Below are 13186 nucleotides of genomic sequence, written 5' to 3'. Positions count from 1 at the left end.
TTTTCTATCATCAAGGCCATATTTTTCCAACTATTTATCCTTCCTCTTTGCTCCCAACCCTTACATTACAATCATCAGTAATGACCAATACATCTTGATTGCATTTTTTATCAATTTCAGATTGAAGAAGTTGGTAGAATTCCTCTATTTCATCCTCACTGGCTTTAGTAGAACTATGCAAATGTAAGTTGCTTATATCCTCAAGTGAGTAAGGTAAAGGTTATCTTGTGGGGTGGGGTCATGCAAATAAGGTGTATGGAACTTTATTGAGGGGTTTGGTTAGTTTTGACAACACACTAGGTTTAAAATGACCCATCCAAGAGGTAGAAAGTTTGATCTCACTATCATCAAGAAATGTGGAATGTTTCCATCAAGAGTGGAGCCATTTCTTGGACCCAAGATTCTTATACTGAACCTCCTCAATCTAGAAGACAGAAAGCTATGACACAGTAGACTGAAAAAGACAGTGAGAAGAAACAACAGCAGAGGCAGCAGAGGTAGAAGACCCTTAGGAGATGTTGTGGTGGGTTCTCATCTCATAGAGGGATACTGAGTGTCTTCACACAGGGGGCTTGCTGATGGAATGAGGTCCCTTTGGGCAGAGTTTAAAGATCTATGTAATACTTGCCCCAGGAGGGCAGGTGCCTGACTGACGGTCTAGAGCCAGAGAGAGAGTTGGGCCTGTGGGCATGACTGAGATGAGGCTGTCCTGATCAACTAACTGTATGCTGAGCAGTTCTGATCCTGAACTGTAACCTGTTAATTCCTCGTGTGGCTCTGTAGGATAAGCACTGGACCGCAAGATCATTTGAACTACAAGTCTGGCAGTACAAACTCAGCAACTGCTCCTCAGAAACCCTGCACAGGGTCATTATGAGTCAGAACAAACTCAACAGCACGTAACAACAACACCGTCCCTTATAAAACCCATAACTGTGAGTGATGCCTGTGAGTTTTGTGTGATGATTACAATTAATTATTGAACTGAGTAGAGAAGTAGAAAGTTCTGTGGGAGATATGGTTGGTGTCAAATCTGGGAAAAGGTTGGAGGGTGGAAGTCTGTCAGATCTCTGCCTCATAGGACCAGGTCTTGGGCAGCTAATGTCGATGATGGTGATTTCTCCCCCTTTTGTGAAGTTATACAAGGTCAGATGTCACCTCCACAACATTTTTACAGGTTTACATACAGAACATACTATAGGATAAGCACTGGACTTCTAGCCATAAGGTTACTTGTTCAAACCTACTAACTGCTCCTTAGAAACCTTATACAAGAGTCAGAGTCAACTCAACCACACTTGACAACAATACAGAACAGAAGTTTCTTTGGTGGTTATCAGGTATGAGAAGATGAAGGAAGGGGAATCACTTTCTAGGTAGTAGACAGTTGAGAGTTATGATGATGGGTGAGGCAATGCTGAATGCCAGTGTATACGGCATAAGATCACTTACATTCCTTTCAGCGCTGCAGTTAGCAATCACCAAAGCAACCTTCCAAGAATCAGAAGTTTTACTTTTAATGTACCGTCATCCTTTCTCCAACAAAACGTCATGATCCCATAATTCTGGAGCCATTGCAATGAGTTGCACTCCTGATGTCAATCTTAAAAAAAAAAAAAAAAAAAGTCATCAACCATCCCTCTGATAGCACACTCTACTTCTCATTTGGATTCCATAATTCATTGCAATGGTCAATGAAATCCAGACCCCATACTTATGAGTTTATTAAGAAAGTGAAGAAGTTACAATGCAGGATGAGAAATGCTCAGGGCACAGTTCCTCCAGTCAGGACACTCTTTGTTCAGTCATGCCCACAAACCAGCCTATGTCTGCCCAGGCACTGTTACACCGCTCTTGTAGGGCTTCTGATAAATACTTACAGGAGCTCCATTACACCTTAAGTCTCATCCTGAAGGCATTTGGCTCTAGCTTCATGGATCAACAAATCTAATTATCCCAATCAAGTACGTGAGGCACCCTATTCTGCAAGAAAACCTCCTTTCCAAAGCCACTCAGCTTACTTGCTTAGGGGGCTGGGAAGTCCATCGTTCTGTCTTGTGGTCTGGCTTTTGGTTCTGCTGCTGTTCCTCCTCTATCACTTTTCTGGTGTCACAGCTTTCTGTTTCTGGGTCAAAGACATTCAATGTGCAGGAATCTCAGGGTCTAAAGGACACACTGCACTCCAGGCTCTTCTTTGATGATAGTGAGACCACACTTCCTACTTCTGTTGTTGTTGTTAAGTGCCATTGAGTTGGTTCTGACCCACAGAGACCCTGTAGAGGGTTTCCAAGAAGCAGCTGGTGAGCTTGAACCACCGACCTTGCAGTTCAAATGGCTTTGCAGTCTGGTGCATTAACCCACAGCGCCACACCGGGACTCCTAGGTGGTTAATTTTATACCCACATCAGAATTCCAAGTTTCCATTAACCCTGTTAACAACTACTCGCAACTGAATCATATAATCCATCAACATCTTCCTCCTCCTTCTCTTATCCTGATCCCTCAGGAAAAAATTGTTTGGTAGGAGTTGCAAAGACTATGGTCAGATGAGTGTCATTCGGCTGAAGCTTACGGTGGAGTGCTATGCCCTATGAACATTGATCAGTAGCCCTAAAAGAACTTTGTAATAAAGCCCAGGCATAGAGTCCTCCTGGTGGGCAAAGCTGAGGAGAGGCTGTCCTGGCTGTCCAGAACTCTGCTCTGTGCAATTCTGATCCTGCATTGTAACCTTTCCACTTCCCTAGTAAACCCCGTAACTGCAAGTATGGTGCCTGAGTTCTGTGTGGTCATTGCAATGAATTCTTGAACCTGTTTGAGTAGGAGGGATGGTTTGGCGCAATTTTTTTATTTATTTATTTTTTTTTGCAGATTAGTGTCAGGAGTAGGATTGGTTACAATAACTCCAGACTCATGAAATCATGGAATTCTGTAAGAGGAAAGAACAACAGAACTTGGAAAGCAAAACGTTTGATACTTGGCTGGTTGTTTTGACGATTGTGTATTACAGTGGCTGAAAGGAACAGAAGAAGTGTTATGCTATACACACTTAGTTAGTATTGCTTCACCCATCACCAAAACTTGAGTTAGTGAAATAAGCCCAACTTTATCAAGGTAAAAGTTGACACTAACTAGTATTTCACTAACTAGAAGTACCCAAGAATAAAGACAATTTTATTAAGTGGCAAAACATAAAAATTTGCAACAATATTAACAGAAATATGTGTGTTAAAAAAAATACATGTGCTATTTTATAGGTAGATATGAATGCTGATATGTATATAGACAAGCACATCTGAATAAACAGGTGTGTGTGTGTGTGTGTATGGTTTCTGTAATCAAATGTGCATTGTTGTTGTTGTGGTTAAGTGCCGTGGAGTCGGTTCCAACCCATAGGGACCCTGTACAGGGTTTCCAAGGCTGCAAATCTTTACGGGAGCAGAAAGCCTCATCTTTCTCCCACGGAGTGGCTGGTAGTTTCAAACTGCTGACTTTGGGGTTCACAGCCCAATTCGTAACCACTACAATGTGCATACATAGATTCATATAGAGAATACAGCAGATGGGGGCAGAGTATTTGATACTTCCTAGATATAACAACCATAACTAAAACCCTCATGGAACTGGCCAATGGGTTTAGGACCATATTCTCAGGTCAGCTTGGTAAATTGGCATAACAGAGTCTATTATTATATTTTGTATGTACATTATTTTATACATCTTAGTTTGGTGAGTAGCATCTGGGGTTTTAAAAGCTTGCAAGTGGTCATCTAAGATATAATTTATTCTTGGTATATAATTTTATTGATCACTTCCCATCTGATACAAAAGAGAAAAAAATGGAAAACAACGACTTAAAGAAGAAACTAGTCTATAGGATTAATAGTCTACATGAACCACAGATCTCCTTCCTTGAGACCAGAATTCAATGGTGCCTGACTATCACTGCAGACTGTTCTGACCACGAATACAACAGTCTTGTTTTTAAGTGCCATCCAGTCGGTTCTGAATCATAGCAGCCCTGTGTAAGGTTTCCAAGGAGTTGTTAGTGAGCTTGAACAGCCGATCTTGAAGATCAAATTGACCTTGCAGTCCAACGCATTAATCCACCGTCACACCAGGACTCCAGAGATACAATTTTTGTTGTTATGTGCCGTGCAGTTGGTTCCAACTCATAGGGACGCTATATAGGGTTTCTGAGGCTGTAAATCTTTACAGGAGCAGAAAACTCTTTCTCCCGTGAAACAGCTAGTAGTTTCGAACTCTTGAGCGGGAGATTAGCTACCCAATTCGTAACCACTAAGCTACCAGAGATACAATTGTTGTTGTTGTTAAGTGCCGTCGAGTCGGTTCCAACCCATAGTGACCCTGTATAGGGTTTCCGAGGAGCGGCTGGTGAGCTTGAACTGCTGACCTTGCAGTTCAAACGGCTTTGCAGTCTGGCGCATTAACCCATAGCACCACACAAGGACATATGGTACTAAATAGAATGATGGAAACTGTAGAACAAAACTCAAAGTCCTCAAAGTGCCAGACTTGCTGGATGATAGAAAATAGAGGAATCCCAGAATCTATTACCCTGAAATGCCCTTTGAACTCAGAACTCAAACCATTTCTGGAGAGCACCTATCAACCAAAAGACACAGTGACTCACATCACCCATGAGTTCTGTGCCCCTCTAAATAACCAAGTAAATGAGACCTAATACTCACCATTTATCCTAGACCGCAAATGAGAAGGTAAGGGGGACAGGAAGCTAATTTAAGACAGAGCAACCAGAATTGAAATAATGATAATCTGACACATTATAAAAACTGCAATAGATATAACTTTAGAAACAGTTATTGTGAGAAACCAATTTGCTATGTAAACTACCTCCAAAATTACAATAAAATATTTTTAAAAGAGAAAAGCGTTTTGGACTAGCACTATAGGAGAAGCACTGGACTGCTAAGTGCAAGGTCATCAGTTCAACCCACCAGCTGTTCCTCGGAAACCTTACACAGGGCCTCTATGGTTGGAACCCACTCAACAGCAACAAAGAATCTGATGCTTTATGTTGTTGTTAAGCGCCGTCGAGTCGGTTCCGACCCATAGCGACCCTGCACAGGGTTTCTGAGGCTGTAAATCTTTACGGGAGCAGAAAGCCTCATCTTTTTCCCACGGAGCAGCTGGTAGTTTCGAACTGCTGACCTTGCGGTGAGCAGCCCGATTCGTAACAACTACGCTACCAGAGCTCCTTGGAAGACTCAATTCTTTCTTGGTTCTTAGCAAATTTTCCAGAGTCTAGTTTGACACACAGACTTCATCTATTCCTGGAAAATGCAGTAGCTGACTATTTAAATGTTAGCTAAAATATTGCAGTTTTGTTGCTGACAATGTTATTGTTGTTAAGTTCCGTCAAGTCAGTTCTGACTCAAAGTGACCCTATATAGGGTTTCCTAGGAGCAGCTGGTGAGCTTCAACTGCTGACCTTACAATTCAAATCAACTTTTCAGCACATTAATCCACATTGCCACATCAGCTCTCTGTGAATTCCAAAATACTATGTCTCATTAACTACAACCAAAAGCATTGAATATTAGAAGAATCCTTTTTTAAAATCACCAACTTATTAACTATTGGAAAAAATACAGTGCCACTTCTGCAAACCCCATCCCTTCCTATCAGTGAAAATCAAATTTAGCTCTGAAAACAGGGATTTTATGCTTGAGTTGAATTTTGAAGACAATGTCCCTAGAATTAGAGCAAAGGAGACAGAGAGATTATTATGTTTTCCCTGTATTCCCTTCCCTATTTTTTATTATTTCACTTTCTTAACTGTTTTTTCCCCAAGGTGATCCCTGGAACTTCATGTAACCCACCTTTGTGATTTCACACACACACACACACCCTTTAGCTGCTATACACTCATGAGAAAATCCACAATTATAGCACAATTCCCATGTGATCAAGATGCCATTTTGCATGTATGTATTGTTTTATTCTGGTCTTTCTCCTCTCTCCCTGTCATCATTTTTTTTTTTTTTAAGAGTCTTATTTCAATATCAAGTTTTAAAATATTGTTTTAAAAGGTTACACTTTTGCCTGTGTTTAACAATTGTTCTATGAGAAAAGAATAATAATTTTAAAACACCAAAAATTAGTCACAACAATAAAAAGTATAAAGATTGAGCAATCCATAGTTCTTCTGCTAGTAAATATACTACCACCAACAAAAATGTTACAAAGGTTTGAGACATGTGCTTTTTATTAATATTATTAAGTTGCAAACAAGAAGATTATAAACAACAGGGATACCATTACTGTCTAGAAGAATTCATATTTCTCATGTAGAGATGAAATACAAACTATAGCCTAAGCTGTTTTGGAAAGAAGCCACTGATCTTCCCCAGAGGTCTTGTGGGGTTTCCTGAGCTTCTTACTGGCAGAAGTCAACTGTTGTTTATGGTACAAAGCCAAGACACCATGGGGGTGGAGGAACTCTCATTTGGCTGGCAGGCCTGTCTGGCTCTCTCCTTGGTGCTGGCTGCTTCCAAGGAGCTTGCTTTTCTGAGCTTTGTTTTAGCAAGCTAGGTAAAGGAGCGACCCTGCAAAGTCATTAATGGATTAGCATCCTCAAATGACTTCTTGCCTTTGTTTTCTCAAGAAGACCTATACCCCCAGTGAAATGTTTCTAAATTGCCACAGTCTTGTAAGACCTAAATTCTTTCTCTCCCTTCCCTTCCCAATTAGCTGACTTTACATGGCTTGAGAATTTATGTTGTGGTTTGGTGTCTACTGTGTAAAACCATTTTAGAGTTGTTGTTAAGTGTCGTCAACTCAGATTCAGACTTAGAGTGACCCTGTGTAGAGTTTCTGAGGAGCAGCTAGTGAACTTGAACAGCAAGCCACCCGGTTCAAATGGATTTTGCAGCCTATTGCACTAACCAACAAATTTCCTTACATAGCCCCTGTTGTTGTTGTTAACTGCCAGTAGCAGTCAGTTCCCATCCATAAAGACCCTGTATAGAGTTTCCAAGGAGCGACTAGTGAGCTTGAACTGCTGAAACTGCAGTTCAAACTGACTTTGCAGTCAAGAGCATTAACCCACAATGCCACACAAGGCCTCCATACAGTAGTGGTGGTGTGCTGTGGAGTCGGTTCGACTCATAGCAACTCTGCATAGGGTTTCTGAGGCTGTAAATCATTACGGGAGCAGAAAGCCTCATCTTTCTCCCACAGAGCAGTTGGTTTGGTAGTTTCGAACTACTGACTGTGAAATTAGCAGCCCAATTTGTAAGCACTACGCTACCAGAGCTCCTTATGACTCCATATGTTGTTGTTGTTGTGAAGTGCCGTCGAGTCGGTTCCAACCCATAGCGACCCTGTATCGGGTTTCTGAGGAGCAGCTGATGAACTTAAACTGCTGAACTTGCAAGTTCAAACTCCTTTGCAGTCTGGCTCATTAACCCAGAGCGCCACACCAGGACTCCATAACTCCATATGTTGTTGTTGTGTGCCGTGGAGTCGATTCCGACTCATAGCGACCCTGTACAGGGTTTCCGAGGCTATAAATCTTTACGGAAGCAGAATGCCTCATCTTCTCCCTGTGGAACAGCTGGTAGTTTCGAACTGCTGACCTTGCAGTTGGCAACCCGATTCGTAACCACTATGCTACCAGAGCTCCTTTAGTAAATAGTAAAAGTACTCAACAATTGTTGCTTTCTGATGATAGTGGTTCCCAGTCTTCTTCCCAGGGAAAGTTCCTAAATGGTCAAAGTCTGCCATTTCCAGAAAATGTTTAAGATCAGAGTTAGGTATGTAAAACACAAGGCCTCTATCCCATTAGCCACTTCATCTTCACCAGTGTGTCAAAAAATATTATCGTGTTATATTTGATGTCTGATTTGAAAAGGATTAGGATGCCTGCTAATCTTTAGATGAACAGAACCTATCAATGGTATCTTGGTGAAGAAAACATTTACGGTAACACGTGAAAGAATTGACATGATTCAGCTGAGACTAATTTTTTCCCACGTGAAAATTTTAGAATATATGCATTGGAGCTTTAGTGATTTGTATGTTTGTCACATGAAAATCTGATCAGAAAACTTCAGATGTATTTTATGAGTTAAAATAATTATAAGATCTTTGAATTGTCCCTCCAATTTCTTGAAACATTCATTCATTTCATTAAAGATTTATTAAATGTCCTTTGATGTGCTCGATACTATGTGTTCATGTCAGTTCTTAGAAAAAAATTCCTATCTAATTATTGATGAAAATTCATGAAGTGTTCCATGTTTTTTGTGTAGATTCATAGATTCATTTTGACCCTGTAGAGAGTTTCCAAGGAATGAGTAGCTGGTAAGTTTGATCTGCCAACCATATGGTTAACAGTCCAGTGCTTTTCCTACAGAATGACAGAATGATCTTTTTTTAAAGTTCAATCAAAATAGTGACTTCTGAAAGGGTTTTCTGGGACAGTGAAATTCAAGGCAGTGAGGTCAGCTCCAAAGATGGTGGTGACAGCTTGGGGGACCAAAAAAATAACCTCACAGGAGGTTATTATGAAGCAGTTTTAAGAAAACTAAGAACTGCACTGGTGAGAAAAAGGGCAGTAAAGATGTGCTGAGGATTTTTTTTTTTTTTTCTTCATAACAATGCACCTGTTTATTCTTCAAAGGTAACAAAAGCTGTCTTATGAGAGTTTCATTGGGAAACCTTTTCCCCTCCACTCTACAGTCCTGATCTAGCTCCCTTCAAATTTCATTTCTTTTTGCTCCCCAAACTCAAAGAACAATTCAAAGGAACATGATTTGAGTCCCTTGAGGATGCTAAAACTTCTGTTTTGAGAGATTAGAGAAATGGAAATTATATACATGTAAGTGGAGGATATATTGAAACCATTAGCTTCATGTTTCTATGATGTTGTAGCAATGATTTTTACCTACTCTTGTATAAGAAGCACTTCACTCGTTTGTGGAATTACGGAACTGATACAACTTTGTATTTCCTAGCTCTTAAACACATCTGCATTTTTGTTCCTAACAGATATATTAATTACCAAGAGTTGTCAAACAAATTAACATAAATTGGATTCCTTAAAGCAACAGAACTTTTTTTTTTTCTCTTATAGCTTTGAAGGTTAAAATTTCAAAATCAAGGTGTCATCAGGGTCATACTTCCTCTAAAGACTCCAGAAAGAATCCTCCTTTGCTTCTTCCTAGCATCAATGGTTTGTGTCAATCCTTAACAATCCTTGACTTGTAGCCTACACCGATTCAAGCTCTACTTTGGTTTAACAAGTCCTTCTCTATGACTATGTGTTTTGATGCCTTTGTGTCTAGATTGTCATTTCTTTTATAAGGACACCAATCTGCAAAAGCCAATTTCTAAATGAAGTCACATCCACAGATATTGGGAGTTAGTACTTGAATATATCTTTGGAGAAACACAATTCGAGCCACTACATCATATCTGTGAGAACAGTGCATGAATCTAAATAAACTATTTTTATTTTACCTCTTTATTTATGCACACTCTATCAACACAATATGTCTTCAGGCTACTAATGATAAAGGAATAGTGAAAAGAAAAGAAACCATTGATTGTCCTGTTTCTCCCTTTCTTTTTATGTCACCATTTCTACATATGTAGCTTACTAGTATAAGGAGCTCTGGTAGCGTAGTGGTTACGAATCGGGCTGTGAACCTTAAGGTCAGCAGTTTGAAACTACCAGCTGCTCCGCGGGACAAAGATGAGGCATTCTGCTCCTGTAAAGATTTACAGCCTCAGAAACCCTGTACAGGGTCGCTATGGGTCGGAACCGACTCAATGGCACTTCACAACAACAACAACAGTATAAAGAAGTAACAGGAGGAAGGGAGGATATATCCTGGTCATTGATGTTTCTTAAAATGTCATTGCATTCCAATCAAGTTCTAGTTCAAACATTTGTTGTTGTTGTTAGGTGCCATCGAGTTGGTTCTGACTCATAGCAACCCTATGCACAACAGAACAAAACACTGCTGATCCTGGGCCAGCCTCACAATCATTGCTACCTTTGAGCCCATTGATGCTGCCACTGTGCTAATCCATCTCATTGGAGTCTTCCTCTTTTTCTCTGACCCTCCGCTTTACCGAACATGATATCTTTCTGCAGAGAATGGTCCCTCCTGGCAACATGACCAAAGTATGGAAGACCAAGTCTGGCCATCTTGGCTTCCAAGGAGCACTCTGGCTGTTTTTCTTCCAATACAGATCTATTTGTTCAAACATAAAACATTGCTTTTGGAGGTTTCCAGTGTTTCTGCTAATTCAATCTTAGACATAACACAGTTTATAATAACTATGGGTCTCACTGTACTTTGATATTTGTTGTTGTTGTTGTTATGTGCCGTGGAGTCGGTTCCGACTCATAGCAACCCTGTACAGGGTTTTCGAGGCTGTAAATCTTTACAGGAGCAGAAAGCCTCATCTTTCTCCCGCAGAACAGCTGGTAGCTTTGAACTGCTGACCTTGTGGTTTGCAGCCCGATTCGTAACCACTATGCTACCAGAGCTCCTTGTGCTTTGATATTAGACCCACCAAAATTCTATGCTCACGGGCATTGCAAATACTGTGCAATGGGGCAATAAGAATGATGCATCTCTTCTGCTTATGCACATGATGCACTGTCCCATCATAAGTTCAAAGACAATTGTCGTTGTTGTTGTTGTTGAGTACCATCAAGTCAGTTCCAACTCATAGCAAGATCCTATATAGGGTTTCCGAGGAGCAGCTAGTGAGTTTGAACTGCAGACCTTTAGGTTCAAACCAACCTTGCAATCCAGTGCTTATTTTACAGCACCATACCAGGTCTCCTCATAGACAATATTAATAAAAATTTCAAGGCAGCAATAACAGAATATTAAATCAATTGTTGGGCTCTACTAAGCTCAGGGCCTTGTGCAATTTGTACAGGCCAAACATGAATCTAGTCTTGGGGGAAACCATGATTAAACTCACTCCCTCTGACTGATGCTCTCAACTACAATGGGAACCTGAGAACATGTTGGTTGTAATCCAGTTATTTTATCTACTTGAAAATAAACAAGTCAGGGGGAGGAATTCATTGTGGATATTTCCAAGATATATTCATTTCCTGTTTGCATTCATTTTTCCAATTGAGTGGTCAACTCTGTGATGTCACTGGTTTCTTCAGCTTCTCCATTAGGATTTCCAACTAATTTCTCAACAGATGGACCCATTAAAAGAGGAAGAGGACTGAGGCTAAGTGCTTTTGTGATTAATCTATGAATCTAAGCTACCAAGACATTGCGGGATTCCTTAATGATAAATATCTGAATTCTAGCAACAGAATTAGTTACTTTGTCCATCTGTTGAAATGGGTATTTCAGGTAAATTCTTGTCTCTGAATGCCATTAGTATAATATTAATTTTAAACATTAATTTGAGGAGCATGTTGAAAGGAATTTGGGAAATATTCTAAGCTAGTGAGAGTTACAAATATATCTTAAAGTTAGATATTCAATTAGAAGAGAAACAGAATAGAAAATAAATTTTGACTACTGGCTAAAACTAGCACATATTGCTTTTATTTCATAAAGCAAATGTTTTGAGTCCCTTTCATGGTTTTCATGTATATGAAAAACGTGCTATTGATTACTTAACTCTAACATGGAGAATGTCCACATGGATGCTTCTTCTAACCACTGGGAGAGAAATGTGTTATCTTTAAGGGCAAAGCTGCCTTATTGTTGCAGGCATTGTGACTGGTATTGAATCTCTGGGAGCAGGCAGCATGTGGCACAGCTTGACCTTTCAGATCAGGCAGATTAAGAACATTATATTTTCTACCCAGTCAATGCAAGGCCTATGGTTAATGATTACTTAGAGCCTAAATCCCTCAGCTGATTTTCTGTCATTTGGAAATGATCAGAGCCCATGTCCAGCAAAATCTGGCAGTGACATTTTGGCAAGCTTTTTCAAGACCAGATGCTTTCAAGAGCAAGAGAGAGAAAAAACAGTGATAAAAAGAATATCCTATATTTCAGGTAGATTTTATTTTGCTTGAAGCTGAAATGTGCACACTCATTCTTTTAAAATATAATGCATTGATATTAGAAACTTTTAGCACAGAAATGCACTGCATGCATGTCACTAATAGGATGGAATGGAGTTACCTACTTGTTATCCTAGTTACACGTTGGTGGTTCAATTTCCGTAATATTGTCAGAAATAAACTGAAATAACTTCAACCATCTAAGGGCAATAACTTTTTCCTTAATATCTATCAGGATAAGTTTTAGTTAACTGAGAAAGTAAACCTGAAATGCCTATTTTTATTAAAGACGAGTAGAGGAGATACAGTTATAGAGTACAGTGGAAGAGTCACCTGAGTAAAAGAATATGAATTTCTATTCAGTAGCAAGTGTATGGTGGCTATTTCTTCCTTCTGTTTGTTGTGTTACTTTGTTTTCTTTTTCTCTCCTGATTCTTCTTTACATTTAAACTGTAGATGCTAGAATGCGGTCGATAGTGCTAGATGCCCAATAGATGAAGGGCTCAAGTTGAGCCTGGACAAAAATCGATTTCTATCCTAAAGGTTTTCCTTATGGATTTCATTAGGCTTTAGTGACCTATATTTTCTGACATGCTGGATCCTCTCCAAAGACACAATGTTTGCAAGTAAAGCTCTAATCAAAATTACAACGAAACCAAAGTTAGATTGCTGGATTGCTCATTGTGTTTTAACTTTTCCCTTGTTTTGCTGACTTTAAGCCACAGATGCGACTAACAGTTGTCTACTTGTTGTTATTGTTGGTAGGTGCCCTCAAGTCAGTTACGAATCATAGTAACGCCATGTACAACTGAATAAAACAATTCCCAGTATTGTGCCATGCTCACAATTGTTATGTCCGACCCCATTATTAAATACTAAAGTCATGGTGTCAGTCAGCTCTTTGAGGGTCTTCCTCTTTTCCATTGATCCTCTATGTTGCCAACCATAATATCCTTTTCAAGGAACTGGTAATTAGTTTTTGCTCTTTTTCTCTCTCATTTTTTTTTAACTGAACCCATGTTTTGTTGAAGTGCCTGAAAGTGGCTTACTTTGAGCTTTCCAAATCCATCAATTTAAGGCCAGTTCATATTCCAAAAACCAAATCTCTGATTCTCACCCTACTCACTACAATCTAAATTA

The sequence above is a fragment of the Chrysochloris asiatica genome, unplaced genomic scaffold (genome assembly GCF_000296735.1).
Source record: "Chrysochloris asiatica unplaced genomic scaffold, ChrAsi1.0 scaffold00082, whole genome shotgun sequence".
Taxonomy (NCBI): Eukaryota; Metazoa; Chordata; class Mammalia; order Afrosoricida; family Chrysochloridae; genus Chrysochloris; species Chrysochloris asiatica.
Note: the sequence above shows the minus strand (reverse complement) of the source record.